We start from the raw sequence: 21,457 nt of genomic DNA on the forward strand, positions 1-21,457 counted from the left end.
AACCAACAGGCTTCATATATGAGAGGGGATTTATTAGGGAAATTAGTTCATGTGATTATGGAGACTGAGAAGTCCCACAACCAGCCATCTATAAGCTGGAAACCCCAAGATGCTGGTAGCATGGCTTAGTCCAAGTCTGAAGGCCTCCAAACCAGGGAAGCCGATGGGGTGTAACTCTCAGTCCAAGGCCAAAGGCTGGAGACCCTGAGGGACTGCTGGTATTAAGTATTCAGGCCAGGGAGCCTGAAGTTGTCGTCCAAGGAAAGGAGAGGAAGAGTGTGTCCCAGCTCTAGCAGATAGATGGACATATTGGTCTTTTCTCTGTTTCTCTTCTCTCTGGGCCCCCAGCAGATTGGATGGTGACCGCGCTGAGGGCAGATCTTCCCTATCTCGTTTACAAAGACTCAGATGCTATCACCTCTGGAAACACCCTCGCAGACACACCAAAAATAATGCTTTACCAGTTTTCTAGGCATTCTTTAATCCAGTCAAGTTGACATCTAAAATTAACCATCACATGAGGCGGGTGGATCAATTGAGGCCAGGAGTTTGAGACCAGCCTGGCCGACATGGTGAAATCTCGTCTCTACTGAAAACAAAGAAAATCAGTCAGGCGTGGTGGCATGTGCTCTGCTTGTAATCCCAGCTACTCAGGAAGCTGAGGCACGAGAATCACTTGAACCCCAGAGGTGGATGTTGCAGTGAGCCGAGATCGTGCCACTGCACTCCAGCCTGGGCGAAAGAGGGAGATTCTGTCTCAAAATACAAATAAACAAACAGGCCGGGTGTGGTGGCTCACGCTTGTAATCCCAGCACTTTGGAGGGCCAAGGCAGGCGGACCACCTGAGGTCAGGAATTCAAGACCAGCCTGGCAAATACGGTGAAACCCCACCTCAAAAAAACAAAACAAAACAAAACAACAAAAATAAATAAAACAAATACCATATAATAGATTTAACCATCACACTCTCAGGAAACAAGTCAGAGATAGAAGATGAAGATGATTCTTTATACTTTAATGGGGGTAAGTGGCAGAAAATAAATAGGCAGTTATTGCAATTGTACGGGATGCTCTATATGGGAGGTGGGTTTTTTTGTTTTTTGTTTTGTTTTGTTTTTTTGCTATCCAGACTAGACTCCAATTGAATCACCTTGTTCCAAAGATTCTTGAGTCCCACAACTTATCTCTTCACTTTACACAGTTGCCTTGCAAACCATCAGACTGAGACGAATGTGCACTAACCTTATTGCTGGATGCTACCAGATTGGTAAACTTCACCTAGCTTCTCAGAAACTCCTCCAAAACTTGACCTCTCTCCTCAAATTTCCCCCACCTCTTGATTGGAGGGGACTTTGCTTCCAAAAGACCTGCCCAGAAACCATCTTTCTTTCTCAGCCATGCACTTCCCACCTGTTTCAGAGGCCAAGCTTTCCCTGCACCTGTCTCTCCTGAAACCTTGCTCCTGAATTACCTTCTCTCTCCCTCTGTGTTGTCATCTTCTCACATCTTTCCATTCAAGAAAAAAAGTCTATCCAGAACCCTTGGCCTCCCTCAAGTTGCCATCTCATCTTTCTTTCTTTTTCCATAGCCCAGTTCTTTGAAAATGCCATGTTCACTCATCATCTGCATTTCCTCACCTCAAAAAAGCTAGACTGTCTTTTTTGGTGTCTATAAGCACCTCCTCAGGCCAGGTACGGTGGCTTACACCTGTAATCCCAGCACTTTGCAAGGACAAGGCGGGTGGATCACTGAGGTCAGAAGTTCAAGACCAGCCTGGCCAACATGGCAAAACCCCGTCTCTACTAAAAATACAAAAATTAGCCAGGTGTGGTGGTGGGCGCTTGTAGTCCCAGCTACTTGGGAGGCTGAGGCATGAGAATTCCTTGAACCTGGGAGGCGGAGGTTGTAGTGAGCCGAGATTGTGTATTGCACTCCACCCTGAGCGACAGAGCAAGACTCTGTCTTAAAAAAAAAAAGAAAAAAAAAAAAAAAGAACCTCCTCGTTCATGGTCTGATCCAAAAGTCATGCTTCAGTTCATCTCTCCATAGCATTTGCATTTGTCAAAATTAACACTCCATGTTTTCTTTCTAGAAAAGAAACATTATGGCATTTTTACATAGTAGGATTTTCTCTCTCTTTCTCTCTCTTTTTCTGTCTTTAAAGAGACTGGGTCTTGTTTGGTCTCCCAGGCTGGAGTGCAGTGGCACGATCACAGCTCACTGCAGCCTTGACCTCCTTGACCTCCTGCGCTTAAGCAGAGTCTCAAGCGATCCTCCCACCTCAGCCTCCCAAGTAGCTGGGACTATAGGTGTGTGCCACCACGACTGACTAATTTTTTAATTTTTTGTAGAGATGGAGTCTTGCTATGTTGCTCAGGCTAGTCTCTCGCTCCTATGCTCAAGGAATCCTCTCACCTCAGCCTCCCAAAGTGTTGGGATTACAGGCATGAGCCTGGCTGGGATTCTCATTTACAAAAATTCCAGGCACTCTACGTAATGAACTAAACAACACACAAATCTATGAAAAGCAGTGTGAGCCCCCTGGGTTTTCAATCTTCCCCTGTGAGCTATCTTCCATGCTGTACAAATACACCCATGGAGGAAGGTTTCTCCTCCTTCCTCCCCTTCCCATTTCCATTCCCCTGCCTCCTTCCTCTCTTCTTTTGGTATCTTCCTTTCACTTGACGTGAATTTCTTGCTTATGTCTTTTTCTTTGTTTTTCTGTTGTTTTGGGCAGAGAACACATCCTCCCCACTCCTGATGGCTGAGTCAAGTGAGGGAGTGTGAACAGCCAGGACTCTCCCTACCCCTTTGCTGACTCTACCCCAGGGGAGGCAGGTAACCTGTCAGGGTTGAGGAAATGGCCCCCAGCCATGCTCAGCTCACCTTCTCTCTTTCTGAAAGCAGGATAACCCTATCTTTGCTGGGGAGAGGTCTTCTGCGTTCCAGCACTGCTATGAGGGGTTGGCACCTTGTAGATTTCGCATCCAGTATTAGAAGACACTCACTTTTCACACTAAACTACGCCTTCCATCCTAGCCCCTACTCCAGACTAAGGGTGAGATTTGGGATCCCAGCAGCCCTACTCTTTGTCCCACATCTCAATTTGTTCAGAATTCAGGTTAGAAAGAAGCTCCGGTAACATTTATTCAAACATCCAAACATTTGGTGAGTTGTTTGTTCTATTTATTTATTTATTTATTTATTTATTTATTTATTGAGACCGGGTCTCACTCTGTCACCCAGGCTGGAGTGCAGTGGCACGATCTTGGCTCACTGCAACCTCCACCTACCGAGTCCAAGCAATTCTCCTGCCTCAGCCTCCCGAGTAGCTGAGATTACAGGCACGCACCACCACGCCTGGCTGATTTTTGTATTTTTAGTAGACATGGGGTTTCGCCATGTTGCTCGGGCTGGTGTCAAACTCCTGGGCTCAAGTGATCCGCCCATGTTGGTGTCCTAAAGTGCTGAGATTACCAGTGTGAGCCACCACACCCCAGGCAAATTGTTTGTTCTTTTTCGTCAAGTAGAGTGGGCACGATGGCTCTCATTCCATCTCACAGGCCTCACGGTATTTTATTTGTCTCATGAGGTGGTTTATGGTCTTTCTCCCTTAATATCAATATCTGTGTCTAATTTTTATGTAGTCAAATATGTTGGCCTTTTCTTTTCTGGCATCTCCCACTCAAAAGATATAGAAATGTTCTCAAAATTTTCTTTTATTGTTTGAAAACTTGTTTTGATCATTGATACATCTGAAACTTGTTATTCATACAGTTTAACTTGGGGAGTCCAATTTTATATTTTACCAGATGGACAGCCAGTTATGCCAGCACCATTTATTATAAAAAACAAACTTTCCCTAAATGATATCGCACTTTTTGTTTTTTACTTATTTATTTATTTATTTTAATTAAGACAGAATCTTGTTACATTGCTTAGGCTGGAATGTAGTGGTTATTCACAGGTGCAATCCCAGCTCAGGGCAGCCTCGACCTTCTGGACTCATGTAATCCTCCCACTTCAGCTGCCAGAGTAGCTGGTGTCAGGCCTCTGAGCCCAAGCCTGCATGTATACATCCAGATGGCCTGAAACAAGTGAAGGTGGCTCACGCCTGTAATCCCAGAGCTTTGGGTGGCCAGGGCGGGCGGATCACAAGGTCAGGAGATCCAGACCATCCTGGCTAACACGCTGAAACCCCGTGTCTACTAAAAATACAAAAAATTAGCTGGACGTGGTGGCGGGCACCTGTAGTCTCAGCTACTCGGGAGGCTGAGGCAGGAGAATGGCGTGAACCCGGGAGGCGGAGCTTGCAGTGAGCCGAGACCGCGCGGCTGCATTCCAGCCCGGGCAACAGAGCGAGACTCCGTCTCAAAACAACAACAACAACAACAAAAAAGGAAACAGCGGTTCCTGCCTTAACTGATGACATTACCTTGTGAAATTCCTTCTCCTGGCTCAGAAGCTCCCACTGAGCACCTTGTGACGCCCCCCGCCCCCCTCCCCCGCCCCACCGCCCCTGCCAGCCAGAGAACAACCCCCTTTGACTGTAGTTTTCCACTACCTACCCAAATCCTATAAAACGGCCCCCCATCTCCCTTCGCTGGCTTTCTTTTCGGACTCAGCCCGCTTGCACCCAGGTGATTAAAAAGCTTTATTGCTCACACAAAGCCTGTTTGGTGGTCTGTTTACATGGACGTGCGTGACTTGAATATATTTTTGCTATAAAAAAATTGAACAATATGCGTGATGTGAAAAAAAGCTGCCTTATCTTTCAGTCTCCCAACTGTAGTCCTCGTCTCAGAGGTAGGTATTGTTTTCAATTTGGTGAATATCGTCCCAGATCTTTATTTCTTATATTTACTTACAAAGATGAGTGTATACCCAAATACAGCTTTTTATGTATATGTGTATGGGGTATGTGTATATATGTGTTTATATGAGTTGTTCCATACCTTGCTTTTAAAAATTTATGTCTTGAGTTTTTCACTTCAGAACAGCATAGATTTAACACATTTTTAAAAACAGACTAGTCAGTATTCTTTATGGTGGAGAGACACAATCTTTGATTTAACCCCCTCCCGTATTGGCTGAAATTTAGGGTCTTTCCAATTATTTGGTATCATAAACAACATAACTCTGAAAATCCTTGTACTTCCCTTTTAACCCACATGGGCAATTATTTCTCTAAGGCAGATGGTGAGAAATAAAAGATGGGGCTGAATTTTAAGTGCATTTTTGTTTCTTGTGTTTGTACATACTGTCCAAATGCCTCCCCTGAAGTCCTGACCTTTTTTTTTCTTTTTTTATGACCAAGTTTTGCTCCTGTTGCCCAAACGGGAGTGCAATGGTGCACTCTCGGCTCACTGCAACCTCTGCCTCCCAGGATCAAGCGATTCTCCTGCCTCAGCCTCCCGAGTAGCTGGGATTACAGGCATGTGCCACCACGCCCAGCTAATTTTGTATTTTTAGTAGAGACGGGGTTTCTCCATGTTGGTCAGGCTGGTCTCCAACTCCCGACCTCAGGTGATCCTTCCTCCTCGTCCTCCCCAAGTGTTGGGATAACAGGAGTGAGCCACCGCGTCCAGTCAGTCCTGACCTTTTCTTGTGTATGTTATGGGCTGTCCTAGAAAACAAGTGACATGCGCGTCTGTGTGAAGAGACCACCAAAAAGGCTTTGTGTGAACAGTAAAGCTTTTTAATCACCTGGGTGCAGGCGGGCTGAGTCCGAAAAGAGAGTCAGCAAAGGGAGATAAGGGTGGGGCCGTTTTATAGGATTTGGGTAGGTAAAGGAAAATTATAGTCAAAGGGGGGTTGTTCTCTGGCGGGCAGGAGTGGGGGTCACAAGGTGCTCAGTGGGGGAGCTTTTTGAGCCAGGATGAGCCAGGAAAAGGACTTTCACAAGGTAACGTCATCACTTAAGGCAAGGACCGGCCATTTTCACTTCATTTGTGGTGGAATGTCATCGGTTAAGGCGGGGCAGGGCATTTTCACTTCTTTTGTTACTTCACTTCTTTTGTTTTCACTTCAGTTACTTCAGGCCATTTGGGCGTATATGTGCAAGTCACAGGGGATGCGATGACTTGGCTTGGGCTCAGAGGCCTGACAACAAGACCTTTTTTTTTTTTTTTTGAGACAGAATCTCATTCTATCTCCCAGGTTGGTGTGCAGTGGCGCCATCTCGGCTTATTGCAACCTCTGCCTCCCGGGTTCAAGCGATTCTCCTGGCTCAGCCTCCAGAGTAGCTTGGATTAAAGGTGTGCGCCACCACGCCTGGCTAATTTTCTTTTGTATTTTTAGTAGTAACGGGGTTTCACCATGTTGGCAAGGTTGGTCTCAAACTCCTGACCTCAGGAGATCCACCACCCGCCTCGGCCTTCCAAAGTGCTGGGACTACAGGTGTGGGCCACTGCACCCAGCCAAGACAAGGCTACATATATATATATATATATATATTTTAATACTTTAAGTTCTAGGGTACATGTGCACAATGTGCAGGTTTGTTACATATGTATACATGTGCCATGCTGGTGTGCTGCACCCATTAACTCATCCATCAATGACAGACTGGATTAAGAAAATGTGGCACATATACACCATGGAATACTATACAGCCATAAAAATGAATGAGTTCATGTCCTTTGTAGGGACATGGCTGCAGCTGGAAACCATCATTCTCAGCAAACTATCACAAGAATAGAAAACCAAACACCACATGTTCTCACTCATAGGTGGGAATTGAACAATGAGAACACTTGGACACAGGAAGGGGAACATCATAAGGCATTATTTTTAGACGAGTGACTTTTATTTAAAAGTGAGAAGCAGAATTTTGCCTCTGGAAGTTGAAACTCTCACTTTGGGGTCCTCTGTTTCATTGTAAAGTGGGTGTGAATCTCACGTCACCAACTCAGATGTGCCGGACATATCACCATAACCGTAACCATTTCATTTGCACCTGAACTGAAGTCTCAGTCAAATTAGGGGCTATCAGTGAATTCCCGTGCCAGTTAGTGTGGGGTTTGTTTGCAACCCCGAGGCCTGGTTGCTTGGTTGTAGCAGAAGACAGAGAGGCACTGGTGGGGAGTGGGGTGAGGATGGGTTTGCTGTTTTTTTTTCTTGCTGTTAGCTACTCTCAGAGGCCGCTGCAGGAGTGCATGCTCTCCCATCTGGTCCTTGTTGGACTGTGCATGTCTCAGCTGCATGGACTCACCAGACCTGGCTCTTTCTCTGCCGTTTCTCACCTCTTGGAGGCAGAGAAAATGCTTGGCTGTAGTTCCTTGACAGGTTGGTGTGCAGGGAATTGTATCTGACTCTCTCCATGCCCACTGTGTGGCCATGCTTTATAGCCACACCGATGACCCTGAGCTGGTGGGGTGGACACTGGGAGCTTTGTCACACCCTGGGCTTTACATAAGCACAGAGGGACAGGACCTGTTCTCTTAGATTCCCCAAGCAGATCTATGATTTCTAGAAATCCTTGCCTCCACTTGGCCCCAGGCCAGTTGTAGGGAGAATGGAGGGGGACCCATAGGTAGGGTGAAGATTCATTAGTGCTGGTCGGCCTGGAACAGTCCTGGTTCATGTCTGTGTCCAAGGCAGTCATTAACAACGCTCCCTTTCACTTTCAGAAGGGTCCTGGTATAGACAGTAAACTATGTGATCACCCTACTCAAACAGAATCTAGTTTATCTGGTTCCTTTTTGATTCTCCCCTCTTCCAACCTTGAGAATCGATATCTCATTTTGGTTTGGAAAACGTGGTTTTTAACAAGCTCCTCATATTCTTCCTAATTGAGTGTTTATGGTGTAAGATTCATGCTGTGACTCTTTCAAGGCCAGGCATTTGACACTGAAAACCCAGATGTTTGCAACTCCAAAAGCCATTTCCCCTGATTTCCCGATGTAATAACCCTTTCCGGGGATGTACAATGGACGCCTCACAGTCTACTCTGTCTGGCAAAAGGGCCATGGAGTAGAAAGAAATGACCACTAATGAAAACCACATTGCTGAGGATTCTAAAAACTTATCTTACCACATCTCCCTCCTGTAATCCCTCCTGCCTTTACAAAGAAAGTTTACTTCTCATGGAGGTGTCCTCTGCTACCCGACTCCCCAGGAAGTGGGATCAGAATCTTGGCTCTAAGCTGGGGGATCTGGAGAGTTTCCATGCAAGATCAGTGTGGTTTGCTGACCTAGGGCCATCTGGGGTGACTTTGGCCAATGACAGGGCAGATGCCCATCCTGATCACAAGTACCCCTGAAGGTCAAGGAGTTAGACACAACCTTGGAGAGTCTGAATTGAGTGAAATTACCCTGAATTCACTAAAGTGAAGTTTCTGCCACCCATGGGAATGGGCACACAAAATAGAAAGTAAATAAAGTCATGGAAAAATAAAACAAGTTCCACTTTTTGCATATCTGAGTTGTGGCCTCGGACTCACCTCTGCTACATGCAGAGACTCCTGTGCGACTTATATTAATAATAATAATAATGATGACAACAATGAGGATGGCTAATATTTATGGACTGCTTGCTCTGTGCCAGGCTGTGTTCTAAGGGCTTTCCATATCATTCTATTGTAGGTACTATTATGTGTCCCATTTTACAGAAGAAAACTGAGTCACAGAGAGATGAAATGATTGTCCAAGGTCAGAGTATACATTGGCCCCACAGACTGAAGACAAATCCCAGAATGGAATTGGTAGCAGGTCACTCCAAGACATGAGAACACTGGTGTGTGGACATAAGGCAAATGTCTTAGAAATTCTTATTGATTTAGAAATATTAATGGGCTGTGATGAGACTGCACTGGGAAAAAACCCCAAAACTATAGTTTCTGGGTATATACAGGATAGCCAGCAAAAGGAAGACATTTAGGAGCAAGAAAAGGATAATTTTTTTTTTTTTAAGACCGAGTTTTGCACTGTCGCCTGGGCTGGAGTGCAATGGCGTGATCTTGGCTCACTGCAACCTCCGCCTCCCTGCCTCAGCCTCCCAAGTAGCTGGGATACAAGCATGTGCCACCACACCTGGCTAATTTTTTGTATTTTTATTAGAGACGGGGTTTCACTATGTTGGCCAGGCTGGTTGAACTCCTGACCTCGTGATCCGCCTGCCTCGGCCTCCCAAAGTGCTGGGATTACAGGCACGAGCCACCGCGCCTGGCCGGAAAGGATAATTTAAAGCTCTTCTGTGCCTGGGTGCGGTGGCTTATGCCTGTAATCCCGACACTTTGGGAAGTTAAGACGGGTGGAAAGCTTGAGCCCAGGAGTTCGAGACCAGCCTGGACAACACAGTGAGACCTCCGTCTCTCTCTGCAAAAAATAAAAAAATTAGCCAGGTCTGGTGGCACGTGCCTGTAGTCCCAGCTACTCAGGAGGCTGAGGCAGGAGGGTCACTGGAGCCAGGGAGGTCGAGGTTGCAGTGAGCCATGATCATACCACTATACTCCAGCCTGGGGGATGGAAAGAGACCCTGTCTCAAAAATAAATAAATAAATAAATAATAAATAAATAAGCAAGTAAATAAATAAGTAAGTAAGTAAGTAAATAAATAAATAAATATGAAAGCTCTTCTGGGAATTTCAAAGTGAACTAAGATTTGTCCTAGAAGGAGAGAAGCCTTGTAGCTTGTTGTTCCACATCAGCAACCCCAGCCCTGACCACCCAGGTAGAGGGATCCCAGGTTTTCACCTGCCACGAATTCCTTGAGCCACTGCAGAGCTGCTGTGTTTTGGAGGTGCCTCCTAGATTCATGGCCAGAGGGAAAATGCACTCATCCTAAAGGAGATGAGATTTTTATTTTGTTTTGTTTTGGAGACAACCTCTAAGAGTTTCCGGAAGAGCAGCTTCCCCCGATGTTGTCAGTGGGAAGTGGAACATTTGATGGTAGACCGTCACGCACATGCTAAGGTGGGTGCGTGGGGCACTTCTGCAAACTGCAAGAGCCTAGGCCAATCCTGCACCCTGTTCTCCATCTTGCGAGACAGCCAAGTCCTAGAAGAAAAGACAGGAGAGGAGGCAGGGCTGGGCATGCAGGTTGAGGAATGAACTCCCTTCCATTGGTCCCCTGAAGGAGAGGTACTTGTAGTTCCACACTCTAAACTGGCTAACAATAACTCCCAGGTAGGTGAGGAGATCGGAGAGAGAGGGGTATGGTCGGGGAGGCAGCAGGACTTCAGAACTTCCCATGCAGCAGGGCTTGGGAGCAGGAGAGGAGAGACGACCTCAAAGGATGTCTGGGCCTAAGGGCCTGGGGCCACCTTCAGGTCCCCGTGCACCGCATGAGGCACAGGCTGTAGCTGGGCATTTCCTGGTGTGGCTGAGTACAGTGTGGATGCAGCACAGAAAGCCAGAGCTTGGCTAAAGGGAGCTGTAACCAAGCCAGAGGCTGTCTCAGAGGATGCAGGGCCTCAGAGGAGGCCTGTGGGGACAGAATAGGCCCCAGGGACCAGGCAGCTCTTCCCACAGTTGTTGCAAGTCCCACACTCTCCATTCCCAGAGTTTAGACGCAGCTCTAGGAAAGGAAGAGGGAAAAACCGGAACTGCTGAAAGAAGTTATAAAACTGGCTGAGAATGGCCTGAATTGGCTAAGATTTAATTTTCACTCCAACTTAAGGGTTGGTGGTGAATGGTGATGACATTTCCCAATTCCTGTATATCAGACTTTAAGTTCTAAGTAACGCGTACCCATGCTGTTTGTTTTGGGAAGTTTGCTAGAATAGGCCCTATGGTACTCAAAAAGTAGCATCTGAGATTCTTTTTTTTTGTTTTTGGTAGAGGTCTTGCTTTGTTGCTCGGGCTGGTCTTGAACTCAAGCAATCCTCCTGCCTCAGCCTCTCAAAGCACTGGGATTACAGGTGTGAGCCACTCTGCTGGCCTTAACACCTGAGATTCTCAAAGAAACCGGGAAATCACCATTAACTCCAAGGCGGATGAAAAGAATTCTGGTTTGTGCATTCCAATGAGTGGTGATTCTCTTGATTTGTGAGAGGTGGGAGCCGTGGCTCTGTCTGAGTGAAGACAATGCCAGTTCCTGTGGAAAAGGGTTTTTATTCACGTTTTGATTGTTGCTTACAGGCAAGAAACAAAGGAAAGAAATAGAAGTGTTTGTTTTTGAGAGAGACTTTGAGAGACCTGCAGGAACCCATAGATTTGCAGTGGGCTCAGATGATAGTGGGAGGGTGGATCCCCGCACTCTCTGGCACCGAGGGCATTGTATTAAAGGGCTGTTGGCAGAGACACTGGTGACTTTGTGCCAGGGCAGCAGATAACCCTTCTTCGAGCAGCCTCATGGGCAGTACAGGTCAAACAGGAGGAAGAGGCTGGCAGCAGGATGGCTGGGCCCTGGGAGTCACAGAAGGTCATGCCTGGAAGACTTGGATATAACACAAAGAAGCTGAGACTCGGACATGTGGGTTACATATGACAGGTTTGAAGAGCTCCATAATGATTAGGTGCAAGAATATCACATTTCTTTACTTTTCTGAGCAAAAAGCATACCTGGCACAATGTTCACTGGCCTAACAGGATATTCCAGTCAGTAAAAAAAATCGATAATTTACACCTAATAATTATATGTATGTATTGAAGCAATGTGATGTTTCAGTGCATGTATACATAGTATAATGATCAAATCAGGGTAATTACTGTATCCATCACTTTAAACATTTATCATTTCTTTGTGGTGACAACATTCCAAACTTTCTAGCTATATTCAAAGGTCCATACATGGTTATTTGTGATAGTCGCCGTACTGTGTAACTGACGTGGTCTGGCTGTGTCCCCGCCCAAATCTCATCTTGAATTGTAGTTCCCATAATCCCCATGTGTTGAGGGAGGGACCCTTTGGGAGGTAATTGAATCATGGGGACTGTTACTTCCATGGTGTTCTCGTGACAGTGAGTTCTCACGAGAGATCTGATGGTTTTATGAAGGATGATTCCCCTGCATACACTCTCTTTTGCCTGTCATCATGACGACGTGGCTTTGCTCCTCCTTCACCTTCTGCCATGATTGTGAGGCCTCCCCAGCCATGTGAAACTGAGTCCATTAAACTTCTTTTTCTTTATAAATTACCCAGTCTTGGGTATGTCCTTATAGCAGAATGAGAATGGACTAATACAGTAATAGAGCAAAAATACTTATTTTTCCTATCTAATTGTAACTTTGTACCCATTGACCCACCTCTCCTGGTCTCTCCCTCTCTCCTTCCCTGTCCTCTCCCCAGCCTCTAGTAATTACTAATCTACTCTCTACTTCTACAAAATCAATTTTTAAAGATTCTACATATGAGTGAGATCATGCGGTCTTTGTCTTCCTGTGCCTGGTTTATTTCATGCAACATAATGCCTGCCAGGTTCATCCATGTTATTGCAAATGGCAGGATTTCATTGTGTTTTATGGCTGAATAATATTCCATTGTGTGTGTGTGTATGTATTTATATCACATTTTCTTTCTTTCTTTCTTTCTTTCTTTCTTTCTTTCTTTCTTTCTTTCTTTCTTTCTCCTTCTCTCTTTCTTTCTACTTTCTTTCTCTCTTTCTCCCTTTCTTTCTCTCTCTCTCTCTTTCTTTCTTTCTTTCTACTTTCTTTCTCTCTTTCTCTCTTTCTTTCTTTCTCTCTCTCTCTCTCTCTTTCCCTCTCTTTCTTTCTTTCTTTCTTTCTTTCTTTCTTTCTTTCTTTCTTTCTTTCTTTCTTTCTTTCTTTCTCTCTCTCTCTCTCTCTCTCTCTCTCTCTCTCTCTCTCTCTCTCTTTTTTTTGACAGATTCTTGCTCTGTTGCCCAGGCTGGAGTGCAGTGGCATGATCTCAGCTCACTGCAATCTCTGCCTTCGGGTTCAAGTGATTCTTCTGAGTCAGCCTCCCAAGTAGCTGGGACTAAAGGCATGCACCACCACACCTGGAAAATTTTTAAATTTTTAGTAGACAAAGAGTTTCACCATCTTGGCCAGGCTGGTCTCGAACTCTTGACCTCAGGTGATCCACCCACCTCGACCTCCCAAAGTGCTGGGATTACAGGCATGAGCCATGGTGTCCAGTCTATATCACATTTTCTGTACTTATTCATCATTAGATGGCCTACTATCAAAAAGATAAAAAATGACCAGGTGCAGTGACTCGTGCCTATAACCCCAGCACTTTGGGAGATTAAGGCAGGAGGATCACTTGAGCCCAGGAGTTCAAGACCAGTCTGGGCAACATAGCAAGACCTTGTCTCTATAAAAACTTTAAAAATTAACTAGGTGTGATGGCATATGCCTGTAGTTCCAGCTACTTGAGGGGTTGAGATGGGAGGATCGCTTGAGCCTAGGCTGCCAAAGCTGCAGTGAGCTGTGATTGTGCCACTGCACTCCAGCCTGGGTGACAGAATGAGAGCCTGTCTCAAAAAAAAAAAAAGCTAGCATGTATGTGGAGAAAGGGGAATACTTATACACTATTGGTGGGAATGTCGATTAGTACAGCCATATGGAAAACAATATAGAGGTTCCTCAAAAAATTAAAAATAGGGGGGAGGGGGGAGGGATTGCATTGGGAGTTATACCTGATGTAAATGATGAGTTGATGGGTGCAGCACACCAACATGGCACAAGTATACATATGTAACAAACCTGCACGTTATGCACATATACCCTACAACTTAAAGTACAATAATAATAAATAAATTAAAAAAAAATAAATTAAAAATAAAGCTACCATGGGGGCCAGGCACGGTGATTCATGCCTCTAATTCCAGCACTTTGGGAGGCCAAGGCAGGCGAATCATGAGGTCAGGAGTTCGAGACCAGCCTGACCAACATGGTGAGACCCCGTCTGTACTAAAAATACAAAAATTAGCCAGGTTTGGTGGCACGTGCCTGTAATCTCAGCTACTGAGGTGGCTGAGGCAGGAGAATGGCTTGAACCCGGGAGGCAGAGGTTGCAGTGAGCTGAGATCACACCACTGCACTCCAGCCTAGGCGACAGAGCAAGACTCCATCTCAAAAAAAAAAAAAAAAAAAAAAAAGGCCGGGCGTGGTGGCTCACGCCTGTAATCTGTAATCCCAGCACTTTGGGAGGCCGAGGTGGGCGGATCATGAGGTCAGGAGATCGAGACCATCCTGGCTAACATGGTGAAACCCTGTCTGTACTGAAAATACAAAAAAATTACCCGGGCGTGGTGGCGGGCACCTGTAGTCCCAGCTACTAGGGAGGCTGAGGCAAGAGAATGGCGTGAACCCAGGAGGTGGATGTTGCAGTGAGCCAAGATCACACCACTGCACTCCAGCCTGGGCAACACAGCAAGACTCCTTCTCAAAAAAACAAAACAAACAAACAAACAAACAAAAGGACTGCCATGGGATTCAGCAGTCCCATTACTGGTTATCTATCCAAAGGAAATGAAATCAGTGTGTTGAAGAAACATTTGCATTCCCGTGTTTATTGCAGCACCATTCACAATAGTTATGACAATAGTTATGAAGTCAATCAGGAAGTCATTTTTGGAAGGCTATGTCTCCAAATGAAGGTATTTATCCTCTGGGTACCCAAATCTCCCAAACAGAATCTTGGGTAAGGAGACAAATGGTTTCGGGTAGGTCAGTGACAGTATATACCATTGCTTCCATTGCTTGGATTCCCCAGCCAAGTGGATCTTGGCTTCAGGAGAAACAGCAGCACTGGCCAGAAAATATGCAGTGTCCCTATAAGGTATCTCTCCAGCTGGCACAGAAACCGGCTGCCAATAGACCATTCCTCTGTTCTCCTGAGCCACCTGGTTTTGGAGATGGGACACCATGACAAGATCAATGAGTCCCATGGGCATTAATCTCTCGGCTTACTTTGTCTCTGCAAAATGCTTCTTCATCAGAAGTAATATTGTGTGGGAGACTATGACAGGCTACAAGGCATATAGCACGACTACAGAGAGAGTGCTGGCAGCAGCATGACAACGGCCAAGGAAACCAAATCCAAATCCGGAAAAGTGCCCGTTCCAAAGGGAACAAATCGCTGCTCCCTCCCTGATGGAAGAGGTCCAATGTAATCAACCTGCCACCTGGTAGCTGCCTCCTCCCCCAGCTTCCTCATTCCACTCAGTGGCACAGTCAGTCATGCAGCTGAGCAGGCCAAAATCCCAGGAGTTTGCTGTCGTTTGTCCTTTTCCCTCACACTCAATATCCAATCTGCCAGGGGGTCCTATTATCTCTACTTTTAAAACAGACCCCAGATCTGATCTCTTCTCAACCACCTCCACCTCTATCACCCTAATCCAAGCCACTGTTGTCTCACCCAGAGCACTGCAATAACCTTCCAGCTGGTCAGGCTGCTTCTACTCTACACACCAGCCAGAGGGATGTTTTAAAATTTTAAAAACTGTGATAAAATATATATAACATAAAATTTACCATCTAAACCATTTTTAAGTAGGCAGTTCAGTAGTGTTAAGTACATTCACATTATTGTGCAACCAATCTTCAAAACCCTCTTATGTTGCAAAACTGAGACTCTATACTTATTAAACACTAACTCCCCATTCCTCCTCCCCTAGTCCCTGGCAACCATCATTCTACCTTCTGGTCTATGAATTCGACTACTCCAGGTATCTCACATGAATAAGAGGAATCATACAATATTTGTCTTTTTGTGACTTGTCTATTTCACTTAGCATAATGCCCTCAAGACCTATCTCTGTTATAGCATATGTCAGAATTTCCCTCCTTTCGAAGGTGGAATAATATTCCATTGTATGTAGGTACCATATTCTGTTTATCCAGAGTGAATTTTAGACATATATTAGGCTCAGTTTACTCCTCAAATAAATGACATAGGAAAGAAGCAAATGGATAAACTGTAATGTGATTATACAGTGATTTGAACAAACCAACTGGAAAAAGATGTTTTTGAGACAATGGGGCAATTTGAACCAGAATTGGAGATTTGTTAAGGGAATATTTTAAGAAATAGTCATTTTTTACTTTTGTGATAAGGCTATTGTGGCTAGGTTTTTAAAAAAAACTTTTTATCTTCTAGGGATACCTACTGAAGTAGTAATGAATAAGTCACTACCTGGAATTTAAGTACTCTAGAAAAGCTATGTGTGTGTAGGGAGAAATCAGGAGAAATAAGATGGGCAAAATGGTAATCATTGTTGAAGTTGACATGCATAAATGAAGGTTTATTATATTTTCCTCTCTACTTTTGTATATATTTAAAGATGTCTGTTAAAAATTCTTAAAGATGAGTACCAGGCCGGGCGCGGTGGCTCAAGCCTGTAATCCCAGCACTTTGGGAGGCCGAGACGGGCGGATCACGAGGTCAGGAGATCGAGACCATCCTGGCTAACACGGTGAAACCCCGTCTCTACTAAAAAGTACAAAAAACTAGCCGGGCGAGGTGGCGAGCGCCTGTAGTCTCAGCTACTCGGGAGGCTGAGCCAGGAGAATGGCGTAAACCCGGGAGGCGGAGCTTGCAGTGAGCAGAGATCCGGCCACCGCACTCCAGCCTGGGTGACAGAGCGAGACTCCGTCTCAAAAAAAAAAAAAAAAAAAAAAAAAAAAAGATGAGTACCAGACCTATTACATTACTCTTCTAAAAATTTTCCAATAACTTTTTACTACTCATAGAATAAAATACACTGGTATAATATTATAGTATTATTGTAGTGTGATAGTGTGATATTCCAGCACAGAATTGTGAGGATTACATGAATTTATACATGTAAAGCATTGGGAGGAGTGCCTGGTGCATCTTAAGTGCTATACAACTGTTTGATATTAGTACTAGTTTAACTTATCAACAATAAAAATGGGAATTCACTATGCTTAAGCTTAAAAAAAAACACTTTTTGAAGACTTTAAAATAGGATTTTTATAAATCATGTTCATAGAAAGATAAAAATTATGAATAGTAAATAAAATTAGAAAAATCAGTGGAGGAAGATAGCCTTTTAAAATGGCACTAGAGTAGTTGGACACCCCGAAGCAAAAAATATGACCTGTGACCTAGTTTACATCACATACAAAATTCAACTCAAAATAGATCATGCACGTAAATGAAAATGTAAGAGTGTAAACCCTTTAGAGAAAAATGTAAGAAAAAATCTTCATGATCTAGGGATAAGCAAATCGTTCTTAAGTCTTGCCACCAGAAGCAAGATTCAAAAAGGAAAATGTTGATAAATTAGACTTCATCAAAATATTTACATTTTTACTTTGTAAAATACTGCCATGTACCACACAAAGACATTCCAGTCAATGATAGACTACATATACTATAGTGGTGCCATAAGATTATAATACCATATTTTTTCTGTTCCTTTTCTATGTTTAGACATGTTTATTAGATACACAAATTTCACTATGTTACAACTGCCTACACTATTTAGTACACTAACATGCTATACAGTCTTGTATTCTAGGAACAGTAGGCTATACCGTGTAGCCCAGGAGTGTCATAGACTATGTCATCTAGATTTGTGTACGTATACTCTCTGATGTTTGCACAATGAGGAAATCACCCAACAATGCATCTCTCAGAACATATCCCCATCATTAAGTGATGCATGAGTGTGCCCAGTTAAAAGGAAGAAAAGAAAGCCACACACTGGAGAAAATATTTGCAAATCACATATCCAGCAAAGGACTAGTATGTAGAATATATAAAGAACTCTCAAAACTCAACAGTAAAATAGCAAACAATCCAATTAAAATAAAAGACATGACACACACATATACGTACATATATACACACACATATATACATACGTATTGATGGCAAACAAGCACATGAAAAGCTGTTCAACATCATTAGACATTGGAGAAATGCAAATTAAAATCACAATGAGATTTTGGCAGGGTGTAATGGCTCACATCTGTAATCCCAGAACTTTGGGAGGCCAAGGCGGGCAGATCATTTGAGGTCAGGAGTTCCAGATCAGCCTGGCCAACATGGTGAAACCCCCTCTCTACCAAAAACCACAAAAATTAGCCGGACATGGTGGCACATGCCTGTAATTCCAGCTACTCAGGAGGCTGAGGTGGGAAGATTGCTTGAGCCTGGTGGGCAGAGGTTGCAGTGAGCTGAAATTCCACCACTGCACTCCAGCCTGGGTGACAGAGTGAGACCCTGTCTAAAAAACAAAAAACAAAAACAAACGAACCAAAAAAAAAAAAAAAAAAAAAACCCAAAGAGATTTGTATGTCAGCAGATTACAGACTAGGAAACCCCAGCCCCTCTGCACCCACGGAGACACCAATTCAACAGCATTACAGGGACCAATTCCTTTGCAACAAATCTAGAAGCTAAAAGGGGCTTCTGAACCCCAGGTGAGCACAGAAACAGCCTCATGGAAGCCAATTGGAAAATATGTGGCAGTTGCTTTCCATACTCCCTTCCCTGGTTTAGCACGACATGATCAGGAGAAAAGCTGCAGCTCCTGGCTTCTCCCTGGAAAGGGACGGAGAAGACTGACGTATGTGTCAATTTTAGACTTTTCAGGGGTCTGTCCAAACAACTTGTTTCTGTCATGTCTGAATTTAAGAAGTGATAGGAGGCCGGGTGCAGTGGCTCAAGCCTGTAATCCCAGCACTTTGGGAGGCCAAGACGGGCAGATCACGAGGTCAGGAGATCAAGACCATCCTGGCTAACCAGGTGAAACCGCGTCTCTACTAAAAAATACAAAAGCTTTTCACAAGATGGCGCCGAAAGCGAAGAAGGAAGCTCCTGCCCCTCCTAAAGCCGAAGCCAAAGCGAAGGCTTTAAAAGCCAAGAAGGCAGTGTTGAAAGGTGTCCACAGCCACAAAAAAAAGAAGATCCGCACGTCACCCACCTTCCGGGGGCCCAAGACACTGCGACTCCGGAGGCGGCCCAAATATCCTCGGAAGAGCGCCCCCAGGAGAAACAAGCTTGACCACTATGCTATCATCAAGTTTCCGCTGACCACTGAGTCTGCCATGAAGAAGATAGAAGACAACACACTTGTGTTCATTGTGGATGTTAAAGCCAACAAGCACCAGATTAAACAGGCTGTGAAGAAGCTCTATGACATTGATGTGGCCAAGGTCAACACCCTGATTCGGCCTGATGGAGAGAAAAAGGCGTATGTTCGACTGGCTCCTGATTACGACGCTTTGGATGTTGCCAACAAAATTGGGATCATCTAAACTGAGTCCAGCTGCCTAATTCTATATATATATATATATATATATATATATATATATATATCTTTTCAACATAAAAAAAAAAATACAAAAAACTAGCCGAGTGAAGTGGCGGGCACCTGTAGTCCCAGCTACTCGGGAGGCTGAGGCAGGAGAATGGCTTAAGCCCGGGAGGCGGAGCTTGAAGTGAGCCGAGATCCGGCCACTGCACTCCAGCCCGGGCGACAGAGCCAGACTCAGTCTCAAAAAAAAAAAAAAAAAAAAAAGAAGTGATAGGAAAAGGTACCAGGTTGGAAGCCACTGAGAACAAAGGCAATGTTTGGACTAGTAGGCACTCACTCACCATAGTCCCTCCCCTGGCTCAGTGTGGTGTGGTCAGAAGAAAATCTCTAACTCTCAGCTTCTACATTGGTAGAGAAAGAGAAGAATGGAGTTTGAATTCAACATCCTGGCTTTTCAGGGGACTGCCCAAGGAACTGGTTTTTGTTTCACCTGCCTTGGAGTGCTGATATGACTTTAGGTATACTTTAGGTACCCAGGGGTTACTGAGAACAAAAGAGAGCTAAGTAGTTGGCTGCTGCCCCAGAAGACTGCAGTGCAGCAGAGAGAGGCTGATACAGCTCAGTGGCCTCTCTCGGTGAAGGGGGAAGGAATAGGGAGAAGAGTAGAGTATGCATCCAACATTCTGGCTTTTGAGGGGGCTGCTTGAGGAACTAGTTTCTGTCTCACTTCACTTGGCATGCTGATGAGATTCAGCATACTCTAGAAGCCTAGGGCTGCTGAGCACAAAAGAGAGCTGGGCAGCTTAAGGCAGCTGAAGAAAACCTGCAGTGCTACAGAAAGACACCAGAGAAAGCAAGAGATTACTAGCTTCTGAAAAAAGAAACAGTGAGATCACTCTAATTGGGATTTTACATGCACAAGTCCAGAGAACAGACATCCAGAAGAGGTTTGAAAGGCCCACAGGATCTCTAGTTAGGCTGATTTTGTTTTCCCTCTACAAAGCCAGTCTCCAAATGCAGAAAGGGGGCTATATATATGTATTTTTTTCAAATGTGTGGATCTCACCGCAGATTACAAGGCACATAAAGAAACAAGGAAATTTGGCAGGTGCAACGGAGTAAAATAAATATCCAGAAACCAACCTTAAAGAAACATAGATATATGAACTACCTGAGAAAGAATTCGAAATAACCATCATAAAGAAGTTCAATGAACTCAGGAAAAGGATGAGAATGTTAACAGAGAAAATATAAAAAGAGGCCTGGCGCGGTGGCTCACGCCTGTAATCCCAGCACTTTGGGAGGCTGAGGCAGGTGGATCACGAGGTCAGGAGATCGAGACCATCCTGGCTAACACGGTAAAATCCCGTCTCTACTAAAAACACAAAAAATTAGCTGGGCGTGGTGGCGGGCGCCTGTAGTCCCAGCTACTCAGGAGGCTGAGGCAGGAGAATGAGGCGGAGCTTGCAGTGAGCCGAGATCATGCCACTGCACTCTAGCCTGGGCGACAGAGTGAGACTCCGTCTCAAAAAAAAAAAAAAAAAAAAAAAAAAAAAAAAAATATATATATATATATATATATATATATCTCCAAACAGAAATTTTGGAGCTGAAGAATACAATAACTGAATTGAAAAATTCAATAGAAGGATCAAACATTCACTAAAGGGGCTGGGTACAGTTCTCATACCTATAATCCCAGCATTTTGAGAGGCTGAGGCAGGAGGATCACTTGAACCCAGGACTTCGAAATCAGCCTGGGAAACATAGCGAGATGCCCTCTCTACAAAAAAATAAATAAATAATTAGCCAGACATGGTGGCACATGCCTATAGTCCCAGCTACTTGGGAGACTGAGGCAGGAGGATCACTTGAGCCCAGAAGCTTGAGGCTGCAGTTAGCTAAGATCACACCACTGCACTTCAGCCTGAGCAATGGAGTGTGACTCTGTCCCCCCACCCCCAAAAAATCACTAAAAGGGTTATAGACTTGATCAGTCAGTAAACTCAAAGACAGGACATTTGAGATTATCCAGTCAGAGGGGGAAAAAAAAGATGAATGAAAAAGAATGGGCTGAGCACAGTAGCTCACACCTGTAATCCCAGCACTTTGAGAGGCTGAGGTGGGTGGATCACTTGAGGTCAAGAGTTCGAGACCAGCCTGGCCAACATGGTTGAAACTCTGTTACCAAATACAAAAATTAGCTGGGTGTGGTGGCACGCACCTGTAGTCCCAGCTACTCAGGAGGCTGAGGTGGAAGAATTACTTGAACCTGGGAGGCAGAGGTAGCAGTGAGCTGAGATTATGTCACTGCACT

At 44.6% G+C, this 21,457-nt stretch overlaps 1 pseudogene; it reads left to right on the forward strand.

Moving 5' to 3' along the window:
- The first annotated feature begins 18,664 nt into the window (after positions 1-18,664).
- Positions 18,665-19,174, forward strand: LOC139356114 (large ribosomal subunit protein uL23 pseudogene; annotated as a pseudogene).
- The last annotated feature ends 2,283 nt before the right edge of the window (positions 19,175-21,457 follow it).

This window comes from Macaca nemestrina, chromosome 9 (genome assembly GCF_043159975.1).
Source record: "Macaca nemestrina isolate mMacNem1 chromosome 9, mMacNem.hap1, whole genome shotgun sequence".
Lineage (NCBI taxonomy): Eukaryota > Metazoa > Chordata > Mammalia > Primates > Cercopithecidae > Macaca > Macaca nemestrina.